The sequence below is a fragment of the Theropithecus gelada genome, chromosome 12 (genome assembly GCF_003255815.1).
Source record: "Theropithecus gelada isolate Dixy chromosome 12, Tgel_1.0, whole genome shotgun sequence".
NCBI classification, from domain to species: Eukaryota; Metazoa; Chordata; class Mammalia; order Primates; family Cercopithecidae; genus Theropithecus; species Theropithecus gelada.
In genome coordinates, this window is record NC_037680.1 from 115,907,175 (window position 1) to 115,917,485 (window position 10,311).

The window sequence follows — 10,311 nt, forward strand, 5'->3', positions numbered from 1 at the left end:
CTACAAAATATACAAAAAATTAGCCAGCCATGGTGGCACGCGTCTTTGGTCCCAGCTAATCAGGGGGCTGAGACGAGAGAATTGCTTAAGTTGGGAGATCGAGGTTGCAGTGAGTGGAAATTGTACTGTAATGAGTGGTGATTGTACCAGTACACTCCAGCCTGAGCAACAAAGCAAGACTCTGTCTCAAATATATATATATACATATTGGAAGCCACCCCCCAAAATCCCCTTAGAGTGCCTTTCCCACCCTCCACCTGGGGAGGAGCTGTGCCCACAGTGGCATCACACGGCCACAGCCCAAGCCCTGACCTCTCCCATCTCTCCGTCCTTCACTGCCCTCCACAGCGGCACTACCCCTCACTTTGCTACCAGCAGCTGCCACATGCCTGGAGCCCAGAGCCTGGCCCCGAGCACCCAGCCACGCAGCCTCCCTTGAGACACGGCAGCCATACCCAGTAGCCTTCTGACGAAAGCAGCGGGCAAAATGCACACTGCCCTTCAGGCTTGCTGCTCATGCAAATCAGAGGCAGTGAAGATGGGACAGAAAGAATCAAGGGGAGGGAAAGCGGGGCAGACTGGATTTACACACACAGCCACAGTCTCAGGGCAGCTCCCTCTCCCAGCACACTGGGAAGCACGATGGACAGCAAAGCCGTGGCAGAGAGTGTCCATCAGACTGGCTCGGCACCACTGGTCTCGATACGAATCACACGGTGGCCAAGGCACAATCTGGACATGCCACAGCAGCTCAGCCACCATCACGAGCCGGGCTCCGCATACTGGGTAGGACACTGGCCCTTCAGATCCCTGACAAGTGCAGCATGCCCTGGGGGCTGACCGTGTCCATGGGAAGCATCATGGTGCTTCTGAGCTTTCAAGAGTCTAATCCCTGTAAACTACGACACAGTCCCTACAAGGACAAAGGCAGGTAAGAGCTTGTTCTCAAACGGTACTAAGGTCCTCTGGGGAGACGTCCACCACACCACGACCTCCAGCAGCCGCAGAGATGCCCTGAGCAGGCGCAGGGGCCTCAGAAAGTCCTGCAGGTGCATCCAAGGCCCGGTCGGCAGCAAGCCCCTGGCAGGGGACATACCCTACTCCTCATTCCTCCCAAGACGTGCCAGCAGAGAGGGCTGCGTGTCCTCAGAGCCACCGGGGGAGAAGGAAGAGGAAAGCTGAGTCTCGGCGGGAGAGACACTCACTCGGCAGACGACAAAGGACTCACTGAGGTGACGGGGTCATGACAGTGAAGCTGGGACCTCAGTCCATGCCGACTCAACACCCCAGAGCCACGGAACACAGAACGTCACTGCCAATCACTCCTGTCCACTGCAGGCACATCGGACAGAACGTCACTGCCAATCACGCTTGTCCACTGCAGGCACATCGGCAGTGTGGCGAGCAGAAGTGAGCACAGCCACCAATCAGACCCTTCACCCCACACCCACGAGAGCACCGAGGAACCAGGAGAAGAACACGTGAAACAAGAGAGGAGGCCCTCTGCAGCCCCCACATTCCTCAGCTCTGGCCTCCGCTTAACCAGGAGAATTCTAAAACAGAACTTTGTCAGAACACAGCCCGCGTGTGCTGAAGCCGGCACACGGACGTGGAAAGACACTCTTCTTCAGGGAGGGACTGAGAGAAGCACTGCTCATGGTTGCTTGTCAACTCCAAAGCCCAAAAGGTCAACGTCCCCACTAGCTTGGGAGGTGAGCTGGATGCTCCCACACCAGGCCCCATGCTGCCCGGGGCCACCATGGCAGGCAGGGGTGGGACAGCCCAGCCCGGCTGCTACCCTCGATGGCAGCGGGCATGCGCGGAAGGGCTCTGCAGGTCAGCTGCTGCCCCAGCCGGCGACCGAGCTATGCTGGGCTGCACTGCACACTCAGGGGCAAAGGAGAGCAAGCTGCTTCAGGGCAGGTACTCGAAAGGAGACAAAAGGAAGGACAGAGGCACCCCAGTGACATACCCTTTGATGGTCCTTCTGACCTGGAAAGCCAAGGGGCAGATTCCAACACAGAGCCCTTGAGCTGGCAAACAAGTGTTCTCCAAAGAATGGGGACTGTGACCACCTCTGAGGATCTCTTCAGGGCAAAATCTGATGTCAATTGCAGAGCAGAGGGGGTTTAACATGACAGAACCTCCCAGTGGTTTCTTTACAGCTCCCTTTAAAGGTCCAAAGGGTCAGGGGGCCACCCACATCCTGTGAGCAAAGAGGCACAGTTGGCATCACTAATGAAGACACGCCCCACTTGTGTGGACCCACAGGCCATCTTCCCCTTCTTGTCCACAGCCCCCAAAGGCGGAATGGGGGTCAGCATCCTTAGCACACTCTAATCCCTGAGCTTACGGGGCTCGGACATGAGTCCTGGGGGTGGGCAAGTCCTCAACAGTCAGCTGGGATGAGCCCCAGGCCACAAGGAGGACTGGGGCTCAGAGGCCCTTGGCCATGCTCTGCTGACCTGCCGGGGCCCCACTTTCTGCCACTCGACTTAAATGGCACAGTGCCAGCCAGCAAGGCCCCTGCAGATAGGCCAGGCTAGGCTCAGCCTCACAGCTGGAATTCTGGTGTGTAAACCAGTGGCACTGGGGTGCCAGCTCGGGTCCTCCAGGGGGTCCCCTCCAGCACGATTTCTACACGGACTCCCAGCAGGCTTCAGTCCCAACAGCTACTCTACAGAATCCTGGACCTAGGCACAGAGGAAGCTCTCACCAGCACCGCTGGAAGGAAGGAAGGAACCCCCTCCCTTCTGGATGCGGCCCCCGTCTCAGAGCCACTGGGCTGGGACCCCCGGCAGACTCCCAAATGTTTATGTACGCAAACATATTAAGGTATCATATTAAAATTATGATCATATTAAAATTATGATGCCCTTGTTTTGGGAGCTGCCCTTGCTTTTCATGCAGAGGCCCCCACGATAGCACCACCAACAAGCAGGTGCCCCAGGGAAGGCCTAGCCGCGCCATGGGCCACCTGGAGGCCTCCTGGGGATGCATCTGAACGGGCCTGCCTCGACCAAGTTAGAACAAGAGAGATCAGGTCCATCACCCAGCTGGAGCCAGGCACCAATGCACAAAACAGAAAGAACAGAAGCAAACCCTCCATTAAATGCAAGAAGACTACACATACATGAAAAAGCAAGGAAGTCCTTTGTGGAGACCACACCTCTGCCCCACCCAGGCAGCCTACCAGTTGGCCCGGCTCACTGCTGGCTCACGCACTCTGGCCTCAGAGACCTCAGTGGCCCTTTTCACCCTACTGTGGCCCCAAAACCCTGGCTCTGGCTAAAAAGGACCACATCCCATTCCCACCCACCCACCCACCCTCCTCTCCCTCCTCCTCATCTGGGCCTGGCTCCTGCACCACAGCTCTCCCCACCAAGCAAGCCCTCCAGCCACAGCCCTGGTGCTCAGGATGGTGACCTGTGTGCACCTGCCTGTTTAGCTCCTTCTTCTCCTCTGTCCCTACCAACACCAAAGCCTCTTGTGGGCAGAGGCCAGTTTTCCTAACCAAGCCTGGGGTCATGGGACCAGCCACTGCATCTGGCACAGAGAATGTGTTCAACTGAGTCTCATCTCATGTAAAACCTAGTACTTGGGCTGGGGTGTAGAATGAGAATTTGCAAAATAATAACTAATCAATTAGAAATACTTAGGGAACATGGCCCCGAGGCACCACCACCCCTGCACCCCCAACCCCACCACCAGGGAGGCCAGTGGAGATACCACAAAAACTTCTCTTCCTCAGTTTAAAAAAGAACCGCTCCAGCAAATAGCAACACATAAACCAGATGACGGGCCGTTCCCAAGGGAAAATGCAATCCCATCACTGCCTGAACAACACTCCCGCTTGGAACGCTGGTTCAGACTTTCAGGTCGTAAGAACTGATTTATTGTTTCAAGCTTAAACATCAATCCAGCAAAAGCACTTGGCTCACACAGACGGAGTGCTTCATAAACAACAGTCAACTAACAAAGCCCAACACTCACGTTTTTAAACAGAGCAGACTCCAAAATGTTTATGTACGCAAACATATTAAGGTATCACATTAAAATTATGATGCTAAATAACAAGTGATTAAATAATGTCATTAATTCTAATTTAAAACAAGCAGAGAAATACTCCTTCATAAACGCACCACCCGCCTCCTCGCGCGCTGGGGCCCTGGGCGAAGTGGCTGGAGAACAAGCCGCACACACCTGCCTTGGCCTTGGCACAACAGTCACATTTGCCACTTGACAGCTGTGTTGAAGGCCCTTCTCCCTCCCATTCCTTTCTGCATCACAGAATCCCCTTCACTTGCACTTATGACATCTCCTTAGGAGCATGTAATCTCCAAAATCAGGACCAAGAAGTTCCCAGATGGGGGCAGGGGGTGTCAGGAAACAGGCAATTCCAGAGCACTGGCAAGAACCCCGCAGAGGGGCCAGGCCAGAGGTGGGGCCTCACCCCAGCTCTCCCACCCAAGGCCCACACTGTGCCATTCACTTGGCTACTTATTCATTCATTCATTCACTCATTCATTTTCTTTCATTCTTCGAGCACCTAAACTGCCAAGCACAGGGTACAGAGCAGGCATGAGGCCCTCAGGGCCCCTCAACCCTACAGAGCCCCAGCTAGTAGAAGAGGTGGCATTAAACAACTAAGGTCACAATGTACTCTTGAAATTGCACAACGGGATGCTGTTAGAAAGGAGGAAAGAAGCTGTTAGGCTAAGTTTAACAGGGGGCCAAAGGATGAGAGGATGAGCATGAATTGAGGGGCTGGAGAAGAGGGAGGTAAAGGGAGGCCGTTCCAAGGAAGGGGAACAGTGTGTGCAAAGGCCCTGGGGTCAAAGGGGACTTAGAAAGAGCTAGGAAGCAAAGCAGATGGCAGCTGAAACTCCACAAACAGAGCAAGTGCTATCAGATGACGCTGGTAAAACAGAGGCCAGGATCAGGGAGGCCTTCCAGGGCCCTGAGACCTTAGGATCCTAAGAATATGGGAAAGTCATGCCAGGGTTTCAAGCAAGGGAATGAGAAGTACAAACCTGCTTCTGGTGGAAACCCAGGAGACTGTTTCCAGGACGGGCTGTACCAGAGTCCGCCCAGACCCGGAGGGTCAGTCCCCACCTTGAAGAGCTTACATGTGAGTCAGAAAACCAAATGCCCCTAAATTCTTCTATTGCAAAGCATATTTATCAACTTGCCAAGGACTTAGAGTACTTTTCTTTCCAATGGAGAGATCTACATTTTTTCAAATTACTACTGTAAAAAAGTAATACACACTTACCAAAAAAATCTCTACAATACCACCACGCATAAAAGAAAAGTGAACCCCGTTTCCTCACCTCTGATGGTTACCTAGAGACCCAAGTACTTAAAACCAGAAGGAGTGGCCTGGGGACTGCTCCAGACCCCACCTTTCCCTCTTAAACTGCACACTTCTGCCTGTCTACATATGGAGGATGCCACAGTGCAGAAATGCTAGCGGGTTTAACAAGTACTGCTTTTATAAATAATGCAGCCCCGACCTCCACACACATCTGGATATCCACACACTTATATTCCTTCCTTAGAATGGATTTCGAAATGTAGAATTGTGGGGACAAGGGGAATGGCATTTAAGATTTTGACACCTAAGACTTTTCTAGAGAGCAATTCAGTAATTACTATTTTATATTTATACATCATATATATAAATTTGGGGGGACAGCACAGGTCTCGCTGTCACTCAGGCTGAAGTGCAGTGGCGCAATCACACCTCACTACAACCTTGACTTTCCAGGCTCACCTGATTCTCCTGCCTCAGCCTCCCAAGTAATGGCGACTGCAGGCACACGCCACGGGTGCCTGATTTTTTTTTATTTTTTGTAGAGATGGGGTCTCACCATGTTGCCCAGGCTGGTCTTGAACTCCTGAGCTCATGTGATCCTCTCACCTTGGCCTCCCAAAGTGCTGGGATTACAGGCATAAGCCACCTTGCCCAGCCCTATTATATTTTATATGATAATACATATCGGTCCCTCCAGAGAGCAAATGATAATAAATAAGAGCCAGCATTTATGTCATGCTTACTCCATGCCAGGCCCTATTCAAGGCAATTTCCATACATTAACTTAAACTCTGCAAAAACCTTACAGAACCAGAATTATTATTATCACCAGCAACAGGTATCATTAAACTCGCCAATACGATAGGCATAAAGAGAATCTCCTTTACACTGAATTGATTAGCCGCGATGATTCGGTATTCATATGCTCCGCTCACCTTGCAATGATGATCTCATGCTCTCTTATTGGTCTGTCAAGCTCTTTATATATTGCTATTAAGCTCACACAGGCATAACGTGTTATATATTTTTTCTCTTGTTGTCTCTTAACCCGGCTTATGGGTCTTTTGCCAAAGAGATTTTTAAAAATCTCTTATCCTATTAAATCTGTCAAGATTTTCTTTAAGGTTTCTGGGTTGGTATTGTAAGAGTAGATTAACTTGGTCCTCAAATGCTTTCTTCCAATAACATCTTCCAAGGTAATCAACAGACTGAACAGCAAACACTAAAAGCTGCTCTGGCTGAAGTGGACTTGGAGCACCGGCTCCCTTCCATCACCCCCACCTGCCTCCAGGCGTCCTGGGGACTTTGCAGGAGAAGAACACGATGTCTTCCAGTTCTGCAGCATCACACGTGACATAAGACAGCATGAGAAAGCCAGAAGTACTTTCCAGACCCTGTGAAACACGCCTGTGACAGCTCCAAGGACAGTCGACACAGCACTAGAAAGTCTAACGACACTGAACTAGAAAGGTATTCCAAACCGTCCTCTTCTCTGAGACGCTGTGTTGGCCCAAGCACCTCGACCAGCTGAACTTCAGCGTCAAAGTCACCACCGGCCCAGAAGCAGAGGCACGGAGAGGAACTGGCCTTTGGGAATGGAGACGCAGTGGGAGGCAGATGGTCCATTTCATTCTACCCCCAGTTCCTCCAGAGGTGGAGCCCACTGCAGGGCTGTGCTGACACCTACATGGTGAGTGTGTGAAATAGCACGAGCCCCAAGCAGGTGCCCATCTGGCGTCAGCTATGGGAGCATGTGACAGCTGCTCGTGGCATCATCTCCTTGCTCTGGGAGACATCCTCATCCCGACAGTGATACTGGGAGTCACGGTGCAGCCAAACTATATAGAACCCCGACCTTCCTTCTAGGAAGTGAGTAGGACGTGTGTCAGCGAGGCCGCAGCAAGGGGACATGTAGGACCCTGACCTTCCTTCTAGGAAGTGAATAGGAGGTATGTCAGCAAGGCCGCAGCAAGGGGACCTGGCCATTTAAGGCTGCAGGCACCACAGCCCTCATGCCACCCCGAAACAGGCCCCACTCTTCGCACTCACAGAAGCCCAAGAGAAGAAAACTGACCGTATAAAGAGAGCTTAATGACCTCAGTGACACTTGTTCCCATAGAAACGCTTATGAATGAGTTAAGGTCTATTCAAAGGTAGCATCACTTTCGACATGGCACCCATCATCTGACATGAACCAGAAGGTGCGGTACCCGCCTCTAATGTCAAGGCCAAACACCCAGAGCCCACCACACGGCAGGGCATGTGCTGACCATCTGAGATCAAAACAAACACTCCCTCCACATCCATCCTTTCCAACTCCTTATCCCAGGACACACTGGGGGCTGCAAACAACGGGGCAGGGGCTCAGTCCCGGTTCCACAGCCACAAGTTGAGGTGGAGACTGGGCCCCTTCGCCCTTCATGTCCGCCATCCCCAGCTACAGTCAACAATTCTGAGCCTCGGAGGGAAAGCCCGGCCACAGCCTGTCGCCCCGCTGCCTCTCAGCAGCGGCAGTTCTCTCGGCCTCTGCGGCTCCTTCGCGCCCTACATCAGGTATTAATATATTACTCATGGCAGCTTCTGAGCTATGAAAGCCCAGCCGTTTTCAATAGAGAACGGTATGGACGAATTCTACAGGAGTGATGAAATGCTTCTTCTGCTCCGGCAATTAAGACAGCATAAAGTCGCCTTTCCTTTGGTGCCACCCCCAACATCAAAGGATTGGAATTCAAAGCCATTCATGCTGCATTGAAACCTCACAATGAAGCTGGAGAATGGAAGTCGATTACTGGGCATAAATATGCAGTAGTTAAAAGGAAAGAGTTATAACGAAATTAAATGCAGCAACCCCACAATGTGTGGAAACTTCCAGCACTAGAGCCCTCCTGGTAAACATCCACACAGCATCCTTCCCAACCAGGTCTCTGGCCACAGAGAGTCCAGATGGGCTGCCTGAGCCGCACGTGGCCAGTGTGCCAGGTTGTTCTGCCCATCGTGCTACAGCAACAGCCCCCAAGGCCTCCGAGAACATGGCATTTGCGGATTTTTATTTTGCATGGCTAGGAAGCTGCTGAACACAGAACATTCTCCCTGGTTCAGGGCTCCCAGGCCACATCTGTCCTTCGTCCCTAGGCCTTCCAGGCCTATGTGCAGTCCAGTCATCTTCCCTCTGCCCCGCCCCTTAGCCCAGGGCTCCCCGGGGGGCATGCCTGCTGCCAGCTCCCCTTGGAGGAGAAAGAACCCTAAAGAGGGCAGCGTTGCCTCTGCCTGCTGAGTACAGCCGGCTTCTTTTCTAATTGATTACTGCTCTCTTTAGGATGGGATTTGATCTCTAAAATAAAAGCCCAGAACACAGAAAGCTATAGAAGTCTTACAATGTGTTGGGGTGTGTGTTTTTAAGGCATGAAAATACTTCCCTCCCACACAAATGTGAGTTCTTCTGGGGAAAGATGCCACAGATCCCAGAGAGTAGAATATCTGGAAAGGCTCGATCAGTCTTAAAAATAGGTAATTGAACACAGATTTTAGAATTCACAGGAGCTACCTGAAAAAAAATTAAATTTCACATATTTTTGATATCCAAAACTCCATTCTGATGAAACTTCTAACTGGGTGGCATTCTGCATTTCCAATTATAATAGAGTAATTGTGTTGCCATAGTTACTGCAAAATTCTGCAATAACTTTTGTTGCTTTGTAACTGCTGTAGTGTATATTTGTGTACAAGCAGCTGAGTTTTCTTAATTCGATCTCCCTCCCTTCCACCCTCCCTTTCCCCAGTCACCACCACCACCTTTCCTGGCTGGGTCCTGAAACCACCACACCAGCCTTCTTTGGACAGTCCCGAAAATAATGCACAGAATTATCGGAAGCAATTAAAACTCCAGGCAACCACGATCATATTACAAAAGAAAAAGTGAAACCAGGTCAAGGTGCAAACCTGCCAGTATCCCCCCAGTCCTGCTGGGCTGGCGCTGGGCCAGGGCTGTTTACAGGTTTACTCCCAGGCCTTAACTGCTTCGGTGATTTGTGGGAATAAACAGAAAAGCCTGAATAGAGAAAAACGGGGCGGCAAAGTGACTACACAGGCCCTTTCCTCCCTCACGGAGAGCAAGCAGAACTGCTCTCAGCAAGCAATTAGGTAGGTCTCTACAGTCATGCAATTAGGATTTAGTTAAGAAAGTCATTAGTTTTAAAATAACTTAAGTTTAATTTCTGCAACGCTTTATTTGAAAATTGTGTCACAGCAGGTCAATTTACAACATGCAATAAAGAAAACACTCATATCAGCTGCCTCAAGTTATTACAAATTTTTGATGTGCATTAAATGAGTACACTGGGTTCCACCCCCGGCCTTTCCAACTGATACGCACGGTCTCCTGCTATAACAGTGTCAAATAATTCAACGCTCAATGTAAATACGAGATAATTTGCTTATGATTCCGTGGTGTGTTTTCGCAACGCGGGGAAACGCGGATCCCACCCCCGAGCTGGACCGGGCCCCGTCTCGGCCTGCGGGCGCCCTGCGGGCTGAGCCGAGGGGGTCCCGGGCAGCCCCCCCGCCCTCCCGCGACCCCCCAGGCGCTCGCAGCGGCGACGACACGCGAGGGGCCGCGGACCCCGGAGGGACGTTTTTCTGCAAACTCACAGCATTTGACAAAGTTACATAAACGGCGCCCGCCCGGCCCCGGCGCCCGCCCGCCCCCGCCCTCACTCCCGGCGGCCCGGAGCCCACCTGCTCGGGGGGCGCGGGCCCCGCACCGGGCGACGGCGCCGCTGCCTGCCGTGCCCACCCCCGCGCCCCCGCCCCGGCGGGCGAGGCCGCCTCGCGGCGCGGCTGGAAAGGTCCAGAAGGGGCCGGGCGGCCCTGGGGACCGGCGGGTCCCACGGCGCGCGGCCCGCGCTGGCCCCCGCCTCCCACGGCCGCGCGCGGGGCGGGTGTGGACCGGCGGCGTCCACCTGCCGCGGGCTCCGAGGCCTGCAGGCTGCGCGGGG

At 52.6% G+C, this 10,311-nt stretch overlaps 1 protein-coding gene across 1 annotated transcript in view; it reads right to left on the bottom strand.

The window, feature by feature from the left end:
- HDAC4 (histone deacetylase 4) overlaps positions 1-10,311 on the bottom strand; it is a 345,400-nt gene that overhangs the window by 333,879 nt on the left and 1,210 nt on the right. The window lies entirely within an intron of this gene.